This window comes from Fundulus heteroclitus, unplaced genomic scaffold, assembly GCF_011125445.2.
Source record: "Fundulus heteroclitus isolate FHET01 unplaced genomic scaffold, MU-UCD_Fhet_4.1 scaffold_53, whole genome shotgun sequence".
Lineage (NCBI taxonomy): Eukaryota > Metazoa > Chordata > Actinopteri > Cyprinodontiformes > Fundulidae > Fundulus > Fundulus heteroclitus.
In genome coordinates, this window is record NW_023396956.1 from 902,688 (window position 1) to 917,435 (window position 14,748).

Here is a 14,748-nt window from a genome sequence, read left to right on the forward strand (position 1 = left end):
CTTCGTCTGGCAGAAGCTGCTGACTCCCTCCAGCCACATGAGGTCCATCATGTCTACATTAGGAGGAACCAGGACCAGCAGCACCAGGTGGTCTCAGTGGATCTAAAGATCTCCTCTCTGTCCCTGATGGCAGTCAGAATACCTCTGGAGACACATGGAGGCTGCAGGCCCCCAAAGAAATGTCCCATGGGCCATGCTCTAGCCCATGGGGCAGAGTCCATGCTCTGGACTCTACGCTGACAGACAGCAAACCTTCCTGTCTCAGCTGGCATTGATGCTCCATCCTGGATGAGCTGCACCACCTGAGCCACCTGTGAGGGTTAGACTCCGCCTCCTGCTGCCAGAGAGAGAAAGCACCACCAGCGTTCAGAAGAGACCAAAACATCAGGCAGAAAGCAACTGAGACGTGGTCTGTGGTCTCCACCTGCAGAACCTCCTTTATCACTGACCCTAATGGCTAACCCTGAACCCTAATTAACATCTTAGTGCTAAAGCTAACCACTAGCCCAGAAATAACTGAGGACCACAAAAAGCTCCTAACTTTACATCAAAGTCCTCACTTTACTAGTAAAATGAGTAAAAATGTCGCCCAGCTGGAAGTACATGAACACACGCACACAACCCTGAGGATGAGACAAAATCTTTGGACATCACATGACTGATGTTTATGTTTGCAGACATTAATGTTTTATTCACAGGAAATAAAAAGAGTTTCCATCGTTCTCTCTCCGTAGCTCAGATGACTAGATTTGTCTGGATGCATCAAACGTTAAAAACCTTCAGAGTAAAAACGACGTTATATTGTCACCAAATCTCTGATTGAACCTGATAGTGATAGTAGAGCAGCAGAGGATGTTTTGGGCCTGGCTCTGACTTTTCTGACTTTTCTGACTTTTCTGGCTTTTCTGACTTTTCTGGCTTCCACCACGATGTGGAAATTATGAAAGGCAAATCCCTCTGAAACACCAACACAGACTCAGTGTTTGCTCTGCTCCACATAACTGGAGAATTCATCCCAAAGCCGGGAAGACATTAGGAACAAGCTGCTCACCAGCTGCCTGCAGGAAAATCTGCGTGGAGTCCACCCACTCACTGTTTCTGCTCAGAGAAAGCAAATAAACGGATCAGAGAACCACGGACCGCCTCGTCTGCACCATTCCTAATGAAAAAAATCATTAGTGCTCACAGAAAGGTTCAACGTTCAGCACATTTCTCAACATGTGGCCCGGTTCTGTCAGGTGTTGGATGTTCAGAGGTCTGTAGAAATAAGGCCTGCTGTGTTTTATGTCTGGACCAATCAGGACTGAAAATGTTCCTCCGTGTCTGAAACATCTTCCTTCACTGGGTCCTCCAGGCTGTGAGGAGAAATAAACGTGGTGTCGGAACTTTTATACCTTGACTGGATCAGAACTTTAACGTTTGGCATCAGCAGAAAGTAAAAACGGTAGAAAGTCCATCAGACACTGACTGAACCCGGTTCTGACCCGGCTAACTTACCAGAACCAGCCAGAACCAGTCACCGTGACCTGGGGCTGTTTTGGGGAAACCAGACCTGCCGTCTCAACATGTGATCTTGGTTTGGTGAACCGGGCCTCAGCAAAGAGATTTACAGCAGATCCGGCCGTTCTGAGCCTGAAACAGCATCAAAACATCCGCAGACTTAAACTCCTAAAACGCTTTAAACTGAGCATCAAATTCAGCTGAAATAATTCAGTCCTTTCCAGAAAGACGTCAGTCTGATAGCAGAGAGAAAATGGAGGTCTAGGTTCTGCGGCCCGGCTTAGAGGTCCAGGTTCTGTTGGGTTCAAAAGTCCAGCAGAGGTCTGCAGGGAGATGAAATCCAAAGCAGCTGCTGAGGTGAGGCGCTGCTTTCTTCCTGTGAGCCGGATCACATGAACTTTTTCATCGTTCTCACGAGGGGGACACAAAGTTTTAATTATGACAGAAAAATACTTCCTGTGGTTTTTATTCCAGACGACTGGAACACGGTTCTGTTGAGTCCAGTTTGTCTGCTGCCTTTAATTAGTTCAGAACCACCCAACGTCTTCAAAGCAACTGTTTGATTTTAAGTTACAAACATTTCTACCATCGACTGAAGTCATCATGAAATGCTGGAAGAGTTAAAGAAAACTAAAATATTCACATTTTCTGTCAGGATTTGGGTTTTGTTATGATTTATGTTTGTTATTTGATTTAATTTGTTCACTCTCCTGCCTTAAGGTCCGTTTCTGCTTTGAGTTCTTTCTTGTTTGGTTATAGCTTGTGTTCTGTATTAGTTTGGGTTTATGGAATAGTTTGGGTTTTTATTGTGGTTTGATTTTGTCTTTTATGTTATCAGTTCTTCTGGCCTGCTCCATCACTTCTGTCACCATCCAATCAGCTTCAGTTTTACTTCCAGCCACTTCCTGTCTCCTGATTAGCTCCACCCATTCTGGTAATTAGTTTCCCTCCATTCACCTGCTCACTCCCCTACCTGTACCTGCCTCTGCCTCCTGCAGTCTGCCAGATCAATTCGAGCCTCTTGGTGAGTCTTATCCAGCGTTTTTTTCTCATAGTCCTGTGAATATTGACCCAATCTGAGCCAGCCTGATCCCTGAACCTGTTTTTCCTGCCCTGTCTGACTGCTTACTCGTTTTGTCGACCTGATTCTGCCTTTTGATTATCTGAGCCAGCCTGTTCCCTGTCTGTATTCCTGTTTTGGTCTGTGTATCGACCCTGGACTGTTATGTGACCACATAGCCTGCTTATCCCTGTCTGTTCTATTTTTGAGCTTTATTAAAGCCTTTTCATTTATCTGGCTGAATAACTGGGTCCATCTGTTCCTGACAGTTTCAGCTAAATGATAAACATTCAAGCTTTGGTCAGACGGGTCCATCATCACAGCCATGCTCTGGTCACATTAATCAGGATTAATTATCTGTTTTATGCTGATGATTTATACAACTTGCAGCTGCAGTGGCTGTAAAAGAGAGAAATGTTAGTGCAGGTTGAACCCAGCTGGGCTGCAGGTTTAATCATCGATCCTCCAGTTTCCTTCTGCATGGCTGCTTCTCTCTGGGTACCCTCTGCCAGTAATCAGGGTAATTAAAGGGTTTTTAAATGGCTCTCCAGCATGACTCTCAAACTGCTCTTATGGCTGAGGTCATTCCAGATCTTAGAACACTGGATGGTCAGACGAGGTGACGACTGATCCGTTCAGCCATGATGACACTAAACATGTCTGAGAGCGTTGAACCAGCAGTCTAACACGGTGGTGGCAGCATCATGCTGGGGGCTGCCAGTGCTACCTGTGTTGGTGGACTGCCTCCAAACTCTTTAACTTCAGCTCAAAGCACCACCTACATGTGGATGGGTGAAATCCTCACAGGACCCAAACCGGTTCTGGAATGGTTCTTCCAAAGCTCTGACTGCCTTTAAAAGTCCGATCTGAGCCAGAAAACCTCCTCAGTTAAATAAGAGAGAACAGGTAAAAAAGTTAAACTAACCCCAGATTATGCCAGCGGCTCATTGGTGGAGGCAGAAAGTGGCTGAGGTGCAGCTGCACAGTTAGCCGGATGTGAAAGGAGGCGTGGGCCTGTATGTATAGTTCTGACCTCATGTGGGTCAGAGGAAACCCAGAATATTCTCATTTTTACACTTTTGTTCTTAAAAAGCAATGAAGATGATGTTTGTGTCTGAGGCGAGTGGATGAAAACACTGAGTGGAGACACTGAGTGGATCGCTGGTACCGCCCGGTCCAAGTCCCTAAATAACGCTTTTAATCAGCGTAAGAACCACGCAGTCGTCTCTGAGAGGCGCTGATCAGACGAAGAGGAGCAGGATGAAGGTGTGTGGGTCTGCGGAGATAAAACTTGAGGGGACTTTCTCGTGCTCCTGGTGGTCCAGAAATTCTTAATTTCCTGAAGTTCTGCTCACATCTGGACCCACAGCTGGGGAATCAGGCAGAATATGAAACTTAGTATAAGAGCTGCAGCCTGAATACAAAAGTGAAACTGAAATGCTGACTCATAATTTCCTTTTCCAGTCTGAATAAAACATTTGACCTTCAGCAGATTTTTACATTTTATTTCACCAAACTGTAACTTCCTCTTCTCAGCCCGCGGATAAAAGGTTGAGGTCTTCAGCCCACTGTTAACCAGTCAGAATGCTCAGAATAGAAGTCAAACACCTAAAGTATGATACACGGCATCTCAAGGCTCTTTCCAAAGTCAGACTCCATCAGCAGAACCAGAACCAGGCTCAGTGTGAACGCTCATCTGCCTCCACAGTACAGTTCACAGTCTGTTCTCCAGTTTTGCATTGAAATGACTGTTGTTATTTCAGCTTTTAACTTTTTGTTCTCTGTCATTTTTCTCTTCATAGAAGGTACACCTGGTCTGGTGTTCTGTTAGCTGTGACATCATCAGGGGAGGCAGATCATCCTCTATTACCATCTACCATAGAAAGTACTCCTGGGTCAATGTGAGCTTCTGAGCTTTCTGTGTCTCTGCTCTGTCTTCTCTACCATAGAAAGTACTCCTGGGTCAATGTGAGCTTCTGTGCTTTCTGTGTCTCTGCTCTGTCTTCTCTAACATAGAAAGTACTCCTGGGTCAATGTGAGCTTCTGAGCTTTCTGTGTCTCTGCTCTGTCTTCTCTAAGCCCCAGTGGGTGGAGGCAGATGAGCGTTCACACTGAGCCTGGTTCTGGTTCTGCTGGAGGTTCTCCTCCCTGTTAAAGGGGAGTTTTCCTCTCCACTGTCGCTTCATGCATGCTCAGTATGAGGGATTGCTGCAAAGCCATCAACAATGCAGACGACTGTCCACTGTGGCTCTACGCTCTTTCAGGAGTGAATGCTGATCATCATCTGAGAAGGATTTAGAGACAGAAGGGCTTATTGGAGAACCCAGAGATGGAAACTCATGACTCAGGCATGATGTCATGGACCTCTTCTTCAGAAAACTCAGAGACAACAGATACTTGAGGCTAAGATGAGCTGTCCTGGGACCCTATGGGCTCCTATGGGCTCCTATGGGCTCCTATGGGCTCCTATGGGCCCCCTGTCCCCTATGGGCCCCCTTTGCCCCCCTGGCCCCTATGGGTCCCATCTCAGACTGGTGCTCTGCAGACTCACTGTGGCTCTCATGGTGGAGCTCCTGATGCTTTGTTCTGCTCTGTCTGCAGGTTGCTGACGCCCTCAGTCACCACCAAAATCATCAGATCAAGACAGTATTTTGCTCTTTTATTCTTGTTTGGTGAAAAAATTATTAGATGATCTAAAAATGTGAGGAAGTAAAATGTGAATGTTTTTCCGTAGCTTCCTTCTCTGACTGTGTCTTCCCACACGTTCCCCTCAAATGTTTCCCTCTAAGAGTCCCAAAGCTAAAGAACAACACGAAGCACATTTTGATCCCTGCACACCCATAAAGGAGCATCTGGACAGAAAAGCAGAAAAAACAATGTGTTGAAGAGACACATTCTAACATTGTTGATCTGTAGTCACGCCAGGAGCCACAGAGTTGTTTCAGATGCCAGAACAATGACAGATCCACAGATGCTGCAGAAATGTGCATCCAGGTGTTAAACTGCTAGCAGATGACGATGGAAGGTGACTGGAGCCGGAGCCGGTGGGGGAGAACATGGAGATCCAGTGCTAGCGAGGACACAAACCTTTCTCTGCAGATGTTTTTAGTGGAGCCGTTCCTGGCTGAGCTGCACAGACGTTCCTCTGGGAACGGTTCACATCTCCCAGCATGCATGTGTGCAGGTATCCTCCAGGTGGCTTTGTCCCTGATGACAGTTATGTCTCACTCTGCTTCATTTAACCAGGAAGTCTCTGGGGATTACCATCTGTTTTTAGGGAGACCTGGCCAAGATGGCCGACCGTTGTCCACCCAGAGGAAATGCATGGATGTTCCTGATTGTCACTGAGGTTTATAGGGAATTCATGATCCAAACGATCTTAACAGCATTTCCTCTCATGTGATCATTGATCTCCAGCCCAGGTGAAGCGGTCCAAGAGTCCGGTCCAGTTCACCATCAGAACCTGAACCAGAGCCGCTGACGTTCAGAGGAGAGCTTCTGCAGCATCACTGCAGCTTCAGCTGCAGACTAGCTGAGAACATTGAAGCTCAGAGATCAGTTTTCTGGAGCATGCAGAGCTTCAAGCTTCAGCTTCAGGGTTGAGATTCTGCAGAGATCCAGAATATGGGCCTGTTGATGTCTAACATCTCCTCTGGGTTCAGCTCAGCTCTTATCAGGCTGACGGTGCAGATGACCTCACCGCTGCCATGCAGGACTGAGGAGACGGTTCTGCCTCCATTACCTCAGCAACGAGCCTCCGCTTACACAAATGAACAACATGTGTTGCTGCATGTTTCTGAAGCTTTCTGGAATTTTCACGCTGCCTTTGTGTGTGGAGGTGGTTGCTAAGGCTGAAGGCTCTTCTTACCGCCTGCTTCCTCCTCAGGAATGAACCCTGCAGCCTTTCAGTCACTCCTGCAGCTCTTCTAGAGGAACTCGCAGTCGGTTTGGTCTCTCATGGCCTTCTGCTTGGTTTGATGTATTTTTCCAAACGCAGCATTTGGCTGGTAGGAGGCAGGGAGCTCTGTGGTCTGAAAGCCTGTTTTTTCTTCCTCTCTTATTATTTCATACCTCAAAGCTCAGCGTTTCCACTTCTGAGGATGCTACAGATAAACACTGACAATGGAATCGCCACAGACGTAGGTGGGGGGGCACAGAAACGTCTTTTATGTAGCTGTGGGAGGCTTCCACCTCCTGATGCTTCAACATCATGATGTGTTTTACTGAGCAGAACCAACACAACCAGGGTTCTGGACCCACCCAGGCTGCCTCCATGGGTTTAACAGGGTCAGACCCAGATAGGTTCTGCTGACCGGACACAGACTCCCTGATCATCGTCTCTGTGAGCAGCTTCACAGAATGAGAAATAAAGGTCCACGGTGGAGGAGGGATGATGATCTGGGCTCCTCGCAGTCACTCAGTGGACCACGATCTCCTCATAGACCAAAGAGTCAGATATGAGTCCATCTGTCCAGCAGCTGAAGCTCGGTCCAAACCGGGTCATAAAGAAAACCGTGGACCCAAACACAGAACCGTGGACCTAATATCATGTTATGCTCCGTTCCTCCTGCCACCTGTGACCTCCCACAGCAGCAAACCAGCACCGTTCTCCTTGTTGATCAGTCACCGCCAGATTAGGTTTTTCTTTTTGCTTTTTTATATTTCTATTTTTTTCCACAATTCAAAGAGAACATTACAGAAGACATGTGATAAAAAGAGAAAACAGCAGATTAATCTCCTGTCAGAACTGGTTTCTAAAGCTTTTTACAGGCAGAGACTACTGAAAATCACCTGTTAGCCTCTCTTTCCATTCAGCTACAGCTGGTGACTTCACTCTCTTCCAGTTAACGCTTGTGATTTTATTGGCAGTAGAACATGAATGACGTGACTTTGGTCAGCAGGGAAACGTCCACCAACATAACACAGAAGAAATGAAACATTTCATTCAGCTTTCTCCTCTTTAAGGCTTTTCCAGAGCCCAGAACTAACTGCCCAGCCCCAGAATGTATGAGTACCAGCACCTATTCTACCACGTTGTCTCCAGCATCGGTGCCAGATTATTGAGTGAGTAGATGTTCACGATCAGGTTCTGGTCTTCTGGGTTCCCTTGTCTCGTCCTGAACTGTTTCACAAACCTTTCCAAGCCGCAGCAGATCCGTCTGCTCATCATCTGCTTCATCCGTGTGACCGAGGCTCCACGGAGCCGTCAGCCTCAGTCACCTCCTGCTGTGAGCCGCCGGCACCGTCAGGTTCTGCTCAGGTTTTTCCTGCCTGCACCAGTTTTCTGACATTATCAATAAATCTTTAGAAGCGCAGCGCCGTCTTTGGCTTGAATACTTCGTCTCGTTAGCGCACAACAGGACAGGAAAAGATTCAAGGTGCTGCAGTGGCCTAGTCAAAGTCCAGATTCTGACCTGACTGAACTGCTGAGGTGGGACGTTGTACAGAAGCGTGGAGCAAAGTTCCTCCTCAAAGCTGTGAGAAACATGTTAAGGTCCATCAGAACCGCTGCAGAGTTACTGGTGCTGGAAGAGGTTCTGCAGAATCATGGGGTGTGATTACCTTTCCTCCATGGTTTTAGGTCAAAGATGGCTGCATTGAACCAAAGCAGCTCTCGGCGTGTTTTTAGGTTATTCACTGGGTCAGAAATAGAAAAGTTGTGGAAAACAAAGTAAACGGGAAGCAGATGAACCCAGCAGCTGTCCGGCATGGAAAAGAAGAAATGCTTTGGGCCCACATGGAGTTATAAAATGAAATGTGTTGCACACATGAGGAGCACAGCTGTGGATCATCCTTCAGCGAGCCCATTTCCTTTGATTTCCCTCGCCCTGATCTGGGCTGACTCTGACGCTCTGGAAGGACCAGAACGTCCACGCTGACGCGGCTCCTTGTGTGCTTACCTGGATCCTCACCTGGAAGCGTTCACAGCCAGGCTACAGCTGACATTAGAGTCCTGTTTGATTTAAAACCAGCCGCTCAAAGCCCACATCAAGGCGTTCCATTTGTTCTGTCACGAAGGGAACAAATAACTCAGAACAGAAAAAGAAGATCTGCTAATAACCTCCCAAACGCTGCGGGATGAAAACATCAAAGTTCACACAGAGCTGTTTGTTCCGCCTGCGGTTGTGTTCGGTCCAACCCTAACAACGTTACGTCACCGGCCCAAAGCTCGTCTGTCACAGCACAACTGCTTACATGCTAATAGCAACCAGACTGTGGAAGCAGCAGAACACGTGAAAACGACAGAAATAGCTCAAGAACCCAGCAGCCCTGTCTGCATCCTCCTGGGTCAGAGAGACAGGTCCACCTGGACAGGTGTCCAGTCCACCTGGACAGACACCTGAGGACAGCCCAGAGAGACAGCCCCAGTGTGTGGAGGCAGATCATCCTCTATTACCATCTACCATAGAAAGTACTCCTGGGTCAATGTGAGCTTCTGAGCTTTCTGTGTCTCTGCTCTGTCTTCTCTAACATAGAAAGTACTCCTGGGTCAATGTGAGCTTCTGAGCTTTCTGTGTCTCTGCTCTGTCTTCTCTACCATAGAAAGTACTCCTGGGTCAATGTGAGCTTCTGAGCTTTCTGTGTCTCTGCTCTGTCTTCTCTACCATAGAAAGTACTCCTGGGTCAATGTGAGCTTCTGTGCTTTCTGTGTCTCTGCTCTGTCTTCTCTAACATAGAAAGTACTCCTGGGTCAATGTGAGCTTCTGTGCTTTCTGTGTCTCTGCTCTGTCTTCTCTAACATAGAAAGTACTCCTGGGTCAATGTGAGCTTCTGTGCTTTCTGTGTCTCTGCTCTGTCTTCTCTACCATAGAAAGTACTCCTGGGTCAATGTGAGCTTCTGAGCTTTCTGTGTCTCTGCTCTGTCTTCTCTACCATAGAAAGTACTCCTGGGTCAATGTGAGCTTCTGTGCTTTCTGTGTCTCTGCTCTGTCTTCTCTAAGCCCCAGTGGGTGGAGGCAGATGAGCGTTCACACTGAGCCTGGTTCTGGTTCTGCTGGAGGTTCTCCTCCCTGTTAAAGGGGAGTTTTCCTCTCCACTGTCGCTTCATGCATGCTCAGTATGAGGGATTGCTGCAAAGCCATCAACAATGCAGACGACTGTCCACTGTGGCTCTACGCTCTTTCAGGAGGAGTGAATGCTGCTTGGAGAGACTTGATGCAACCTGCTGGGTTTCCTTAGAGAGGAAACTTTCTCACCAACCTGGAGGATCTGATGGAGGCTGACTTTGGAAAGAGACTTGATGTGAATTTGAGCTATAGAAATAAAATTTATTTTAATTTAATGAGTAATTTAAACTTTACATTCGTTTAGAGTTATTACCAACTCATAAAACGAAACCTTGAAAGGAAAGCAACAACCCTGACATTATAAATAGAAAAAGACTTTATGAGTCACATTTCTTCTTCCCTGTAAGAGAAATTCAGATTTTCCTGTTGCTCACGGCAACAGAGAGCGGGACATTTCTGAATGAACAGCACCAACACAACCAAACTTTTCCATTTTCATCAGAAAGGTTGAGTAAACAGGACCAGAGTTAAAAGCTAAAATAACATGAATATGAAGGAGTGATTAATAACATGAATATGAAGGAGTGATTAATAACATGAATATGAAGGAGTTTCCTTAGAGAGGAAACTTTCTCACCAACCTGGAGGATCTGATGGAGTCTGACTTTGGAAAGAACCTTGAGATGAGTTGTTAATTGGAGCTATATCAATGAAATTGAATTGTATTGAATTGAAAACAGTTATGGTTTGGCTATGTACGGCAGCAGTGCTAATCCCCCCCCCCCCCATGCAGCCTCCAGGCTGCTGACAGGTGATGGTAGTCAGTAACGACGCGTTTCGTCGCCCCTCCGGCTGCCAGGCAGCAGCAGATGATGCTGAGGCCCAGTTACTGAGCCGCCATCCTGGATGATCAGGCGTCTGCAGAGCGGAAGGTCGGATGCTGATCAGGCAGTTCAGCCTTTTCAGATTCAGAGGCAACTTCCTCCTCACCTTAATGCACGACCTTCTGTTGGTCTGTCGGATGAAATCCTGACAGAATTATGGTAAATTGTGGAAAGAAACCTGGTAATCTCAGGCGGTGTAGTCCAGCGTATTTCTCACTGAAACACGCTCACATGTATTTTTTCAACAAGCCACTTTAGAGGAAAAGTGCTGGGTAACATGGCCAACCACGTGGTGAACACATATTTCCATAACCGCTTTGGTTTGGAGGCTCATGCGTCTCCGCTCTGGTTGCTTCCCATGGCCTACCGGCTGCTGCTACATGGAAACGCTGGAATGAGCGACTCCACCTCACTGAGCGCAGAACACGCAGAACCAGGTTATTCTGTTGGTAAATGACAATGAGACATAGAGGAGGGCTTGTTGTTCTTTCAGGGAACCCTGGAAACGATATCATAGAAGGTTTTATGTCCATACAGCCTCTCCGGGTTTTTACCAACATTCACCATAAAAGCTATTTTCTGGCTCCTGTTCAGCCAGGAGAAGAGCCAGAGACTGAATGTCTCTCCAGTTCTTGGTGCATCACATCTCCCTCTGGTTCTGCCAAGCGCAGCCACAGAACCCCCACCCAACACCACCCACCCCCACCCCGCCTTTGATTCTGACTCACCAGCGGTCCTGGACAATGGCCGCCATTGATTGCTGAATGTTTTCTATAGCTGACGGCTGCATCCACCAGAGGGGAGCCGTGGCAACCCATGCATGTTGACCACAGATTCATTTTAACACGGGACTGAGATGGAGCCGCTGCTGAATCCAGAACTCATATCAACCAGCAGCAAGCCTTGGAGATTCACTGAGAAGGCAGCAACTTCAAAAAGGCAGCAACCTTCTCCAGGACGCTTTCTCACCCGGACCGCCTCGAACTTCTGAGAATGAAACCGTGCCGTAAACCACCAGGCAGAACCGTCTTTCTGCAGAATAGAGTCGATATTTCTCCATGAAGGCAGAAACCAGACTCCTGCTCCATATGATCCATTCTTCCTGCTATCAATCTAAACCTGACTGTAACTAAGACTGAAGCAGCTAAAACCTACGTACCACATCGTGCACCACTGCAGACGGGACCAACACACGTACTCCTGTGTTGATGCTATTTGTTGGGCAGGTGGAAAACAGTTAAAGGATTAGTTAGGGTTTGGATCATGCGTTCCTTTTCACATTTAAGTCCTTCAGTTGTGGTCTATATAAAGGGGAACGGCAACGCTTTGGTCTGAATTCCTCATTAATTTACCCCCACATTCCCTCTTTTGCTTCTGCTCAGAGCTGCTTCTGAGAGCGACTCGTTTTGGTGCCAGTTAAACCGCGGTCTGCGTGAATACTGGATTCTGATTGGCTGCAGGGTGTCCTTTAAAAAGCGTTCTAGGACACCTATAAGAAGTTGTAGTCAAAGCCTAAATTATGGCGTTGGCGCTAAAGTTAGCCGCTAACGTTAGCCGCTAAAGGTAAGGCAGTTGATGCTGGTTACCTTGGCAACGTGTCATATTGAGAGATTTTAAATATAAAAACATCTAGTTTTTTGGGGGGGGGCTGAGGGGATGATGGGGGTGTGCTTCTCCAGTCCACATGTGTTCTGTGGATCTGGAGAAGGATTACATCTGTGTTCTCTGAGGTCTTTTGTGGGGGGGGGGGGGGGGGGGGGGTGTTGTGGGAGTGTGGGGTATCTGGGCGGCTTGTAAGCCCAAAGCAAGAGCTGCATCTGCATTCTCAGCACAAAACCGGGTCTGCTCCGGTCTGTTGTGGTGAGGAAAGCGCTCAGCCATGAAGCAAAGCCCTGGATTTACCGGTCCGTCTACGTTCTGACCCTCACCTGCGGTTCTGAGGTCTGGATCAAGACGAAGGAACGAGATCCTGGAAACAAGCGGCCATAATGAGCTTCCTGTGGAGGGGGGCCAGGCTCAGAGATAAAGGGAGGAGCTCTGGTATACTGAGGAGCTCAAAGTAGAGCCGCTGCTTCTCTGCATCGAAGGGAGACTGTTGAGGTGGTTTGAACATCTGATCAGGACGCCCTCTGTCTCTGTGATTAGATCAGACTGACTTTGTAAAGCGCCTTGAGATGTGAACTGGCGCTGTGTAAATAAAAATGTATTGAATTAAATTGGATTCTGATTAAAGGGACAGCGTGTACCTAATTTGGCTTTTAATTAGCGAAAATGAAGTATTGCTTTTATAAATACATATTCTGGCAAAGTCTAATAACATCACATCAAAAATGAAAGCGTTCTCATGAATTAGTAGTTTATAAATACATAGGTGGTGGTGCACCACTAGGAGGCGCCATGTTGCGTCACTATTTCTGACTACAGCAGCAGAAAGTGGACAAACTTGTCAGTCTTACATGTTTCCTCATCTGTTTTCTATATGAAGACCTTCTGTCGGTGAAGGAGGAATATAAACAAGCAAAGACGACCGTAGATCATCTATTTGCTGTTTTCTGTTGAAATGGAGGACCATCCGTACTCTCTGCCCAGCGAGAAGAGAAAGTAACCAAGGAAAGAAAAAGTAGTAATAACCAGAGAAAATGAGAGTCTATATCAGCTCAGCTATTATTACCAGGTGGAGATAATTCATGAGGGAGCGGGATTTAAACCTGATGCAGAGGCTGCAGCTTTCTGCTGGACAGCTGAGTTAATTCAATAAAACAGTGAAGTTTATTTTGGCTTTATGTCAGAAACAGGACAGACGTGGTCCAGCTGTCCTCTCGGCAGCAGAGACGGCTCGGTTGTTTCTCTCTGTGTGTGATGTGGGGGGTGGGGGGCATTCACTGCCTGCACTGCAGCAGCAGGAGCAGCTCTCTTTATAACTGTGTACATAGTTACTTATTTTAGAGCCCAAATCAGCGACGGCACTTTCAGAAACGAGCCCCCAAAAATGGCAACTGACAGAATTTACAAGCGACTTTAGAAAAAAACAAAGTTGCTAAAAATAAGCGGACTTAGTAACAGAACCAAAAAGCATTTCACACGATGACCGTAGCTTTTAGCTATTAGCAGCAGCTAATACATGGAGGACATGTTTACATTGTCACGTTTATGACTCTCCACGGTTCCGTAGTAATTATTACGAGCTTAATGGTGAGGTTGTTTGTAATTCATCAGCGCACCACTAGATGGTGCTCCAGTGTGAAAATCTCACACTGAGGCTTTAAGGGCTGAACAGTTAGATTTTTACATTTGTCCCCTTTAAATAAGAAAGTTTTCCCTGAAGCCTGATAGGCTACAACAATGAGTTGTTTTGTTATATAAAGCAGAAAAGTTAATTTCCTCTGAGAACCTCACCACAGCTCCACGGTCTGAATATGAGGAACCTTCCTGCTTTTGCTTTGATTGGTGATGTTCTGACTGCTGTGTTTTCACCACCACAGTTTTAATGGCTGACTTCATGACATCTAATGATTTTTATTATTTATGGTCTCACAGCTGAGGCTGTTGCCTCTGACAGTGATATTATCTGAGGATGTCCTCTCAGTTTCAGCCGACAGACACTAAAGACTTTAATCAGTGAAAGATCCTGAGACTTGCAGCCATCAGCTGCTCCGATCACCTTTAACGTGGACAAAGTACCGCTAAAGCTCCTGTTCCTGTCGCAGAGCGGTCACAAAGGATTAGCCTCGTTAGTGCTTAATGTTTTCCTTTCTGCCACGCATGAAGCATCTGTTCTCAGCCTGAAAAAGCTGCTTCCTCCAGGTCAGCCTCAGTCTTTGGAGGAGGAGTTAGGGGTTATTGGTTCTTGAGTTCCTGGATACAAGCGCCTGATATTAACTTCTTCTGTAGGTTGTCCAGGCCCAGAAATATGGAGCTTTGTTATCCAAGAGAGGGTGACTGCTTCTCTGCATCAAAAGGAGCCAGATGATGTAATTTCATCAGGCTGCTTCCTCGGCGACTATGTTTGGAGTTTTTTTTAGGGGAATATCTTGTTGGGATGAGACCCTGCGTCCCAGGAAAGTTTCCATCCAGATGCCGATTAAAAGTGACCCAGAACATGTTTCAGATAAAAAAGGTTCTCAACTGTTTTATTCACGTCTCTTTTAACAGTTTTGCAAATTCAGTCGGATCTCTCAGGACAGATGTTGATGCAAGGCGTGATCTGTGTAAAAACCTAAAGAACATGTTTATTCCCAGCATCAAAAGCACAGAAAAGGTTTATTAATTTAACTTTTCCTGGGTCTTAAGTCAGAGG